The sequence below is a fragment of the Astyanax mexicanus genome, chromosome 8 (genome assembly GCF_023375975.1).
Source record: "Astyanax mexicanus isolate ESR-SI-001 chromosome 8, AstMex3_surface, whole genome shotgun sequence".
In the NCBI taxonomy this organism is placed as follows: Eukaryota; Metazoa; Chordata; class Actinopteri; order Characiformes; family Acestrorhamphidae; genus Astyanax; species Astyanax mexicanus.
In genome coordinates, this window is record NC_064415.1 from 44717501 (window position 1) to 44720646 (window position 3146).

General features: G+C 37.5%; 1 protein-coding gene across 1 annotated transcript in view; it reads left to right on the forward strand.

Moving 5' to 3' along the window:
• Window positions 1-1005, forward strand: part of sppl2 (signal peptide peptidase-like 2) — a 16126-nt gene extending 15121 nt beyond the window's left edge. Inside the window, exon 15 of the mRNA XM_007236323.4 lies at window positions 1-1005. This exon is cut by the window's left edge and continues 2928 nt beyond it. The gene's annotated coding sequence lies outside the window, so the exon portion shown is untranslated.
• The last annotated feature ends 2141 nt before the right edge of the window (window positions 1006-3146 follow it).

Here is a 3146-nt window from a genome sequence, read left to right on the forward strand (position 1 = left end):
GTGTGAGAGAGAGTGTGTGTGTGTGTGTGAGAGAGCGTGTGTGTGTGAGAGAGCGTGTGTGTGTGAGAGAGCGTGTGTGTGGGTGAGTGAGAGAGAGACGGGAGTACTGACACATTAAATTGAAGCAGTTTTAGCCTTTCTGTTGTGTTTGTTTTCTGGCCTTAATTCTGTAGATGTGATTCTGTAGATGGATTGAATGTGTTTGTGCGGCTTATGATCAGCATTATAAAGAAATCTGATACCATGATGGACTGAAACACAGAACCACAGTGTGGTAAACTTTACCGTGACACTCATGCTTTTTTTTAAGTTATATTCGATCATTTCAGTAGTAGAATGTTTGTATTTAGGGTACTTTTTATTATTTGAATTTTGTGCAATGGTCAGGTGGTAGACCTGTTTACTACGTTGTTTAGAGACACTAAATAACCTCAGCACTGTAACCCTCAGTGCGTCATTGGTGTTGTGTCTTATAGTCAGAATCCTGCAGATCCAAATTGAAGTACAGAGTCTGAGATTGATTTTTTAATTCATATCACATATCATATAATTTAACTGAATTCATTAGGTAAAACTGAATTTTTAACTTAAACTAAAAAGTTATAAACAAAACCACAATAAACCAAAATATATTTTGTTCAAATTTTTTAAAATACATTTCCAGCTGAAATGTAATCTTTGGGTTATGAATAAGCAATATCAAATATAAAATAGAATTTCAGATTAAATTATCTGTATGATTTGAAATTGCTCCATTATTACCTACAGGTATCTTAGTTCAAAGTACAAAATCAGTTCTATTCTGTTAGAAGGATTCTAACTGTAGACAGGTTGACTGGGATAGAGATATTTCTGGTTTTTATTTTAAATATTTTTTTAGGCAGAGGAGAGTCATGTTTGCACAGACTTTATAAGACAGGCGTTGAACATGTTTAACTGTTACAGTAAAAGACAGGTGTAGAAAACTGTTTTAAGATTGCACTCAATAAAGGAACAATGTATTCAGATCTGCTGCTCTGTTTTCTTTTTTCTCCTGCAGGATTCATCACTCAACACCACAGAGCATTAAACCACAGCCAAACTCAAAAAAGTGAGATGGGCTGTTTTAAACAAACTGAGAAAAACATGAAATCTTGGATATTTAACAAAGGAAAGAGACAACATGAGACTAGGGAGACAAAATGACAAGATGAAATTTTAAACTGGGGAGACAATATGGGTAATTTTAAAAAAGAAGGGATATTGTAACGTCAGGGAGAAACTATGTGATGTTTTTAAAATGAGGAAGAAACATTTGGGCCAAAACTGGGCACATTAAATGGGAATGGAACCAAGACAGGACATTTAAAACAGGGGTCAGACGAAAATAGGTTAAAAATTACAGTACTATTTTTATTTCCCTAAAAAGAAACCAACTGTGCCAAAAAAACTATATGTAAATGAGCTCCTTATAACTTCAGCATGAATAGGTGGAGTGCTTAAATTAAAATGCTTTGGGATTAAAAGCAACGGTTCTGTTTTTGGCTGGGGAATGGCAGATTTAGAAATCAGAACACTTGCAGGAGAATTTAGTAGGAAATGAGAGAGAGCGTGTGAAATGTCTACAGCAGTCCAATTTCAAAACACTACAGAGAGTAGTCTTCACCGCCCACCCCTCCCCAGACACGAAGCTCACTCAGGTTGCCAAGTTGAGGAAGCTGAATGTACACCATCCAGTGCAAGACAAGTTCAGTAACTTCTACCATGGCAACAACGAGTCATACTCTAAGTTAAAGTGGCAGTCTGTATAATTTTGTTTCTAAACTAAAAGAAGAAGCATTTCTGAGAGAAGAAGAGATAAAATAGTGTGCTGAAATGACCATCTCTTCTAGGCCTAATATAATATAATATAATAATTATATAATATAATAATTCTAAAAACTGGGGTGTCGGGTCACATTTCGCCAGAGGTCTTCTGACCACGTCACGCATACAGCCTCTGAAAAAGGAAACCGGCTCAGTCGCTTATCAATTCTTTGGCTCGTTTTCTGCACTACAACTGTATACTCACCACTTTTCAACTCTGTGGCTCATTTTCTGCGCTACAACTGCACATTCTTGGCTACAAATGTACAGCGGCTTCTAAAGCAATGGAGTCTCCAGAAGGGCGTAGAACAATAGTGTGTAGTTGAAGTGAAGTTTCTGACCGAGTGATCTCTCTCTGACTGAACATAACCTGCAATCGGATTCATCCGCTCTGAAAGGAGACTATATCACACCCACCCAGTTTAAAATGATTTTGAATTAACCATTCTCACCAGAGAGGGACCTAAATCCCAAAACTTACGGACATCAGCTATAAAAAGCTAATGATAATGTTTGAGTGTTTTTATTGTTTGCACATTATAAGATGGCTCAAGTGAACTTTATCTGTAGTTACCTAATCAAGCTTTATGCAGCACTAGCTGTGTTAGCCCAAGCCAAGCCTGTTATACCATAAAAATACCACTGCTCCCAAGATATACACCTCAGAGCTGGAGTTACTACAGGTTACAGGTTATGGTAATATACTGTTTAGTTTAGCAGATAATATTTACATCTATATTTGAGTCTCCTACTGTTTTACTTGTTGCAGCCTGATCTAGATCTCAGTTATGACCTGCCCTCACTGCTGTCAAGCGAAGCCAGTAAAGACTGGGTAGCTGCTGCTGGTAGGAGGGGCAGAGAAACTTTCAAACTCACTGCCAATATTTACTCTTGTTTTATTTCTTCTTTGGTCACTGAACTTTTTTAGACATGCTGAGGGTTTTTAGGCTGTTTAACATCTGAGGTTTAACTGAACCAGCCCTGCTTGTTAGCTTCTGTGCTGTAACACCGATCATTCACTGTTGTGTAAGTACTGGCCACCTTGGGGTGGGGTAAGTGTTGGGGAATGAGCAGCAGGTGGAGACAGAGGACAAAACAGACACAAAACTCCTGGACGGACTGCACACTTAAAATAGAAACGTACTGCTGAAGCCCTGCTGCTTCCTGATCATTTTATCATTTACTACTGAAAATATAATCCTTATTGGTCTTTTTAAAATATGCTACATATTCTCACACATTTTGAGGCCTATAGAAAACATCCTTTTTCATTAAGTGGAAACATTAAAATGTAACACGAA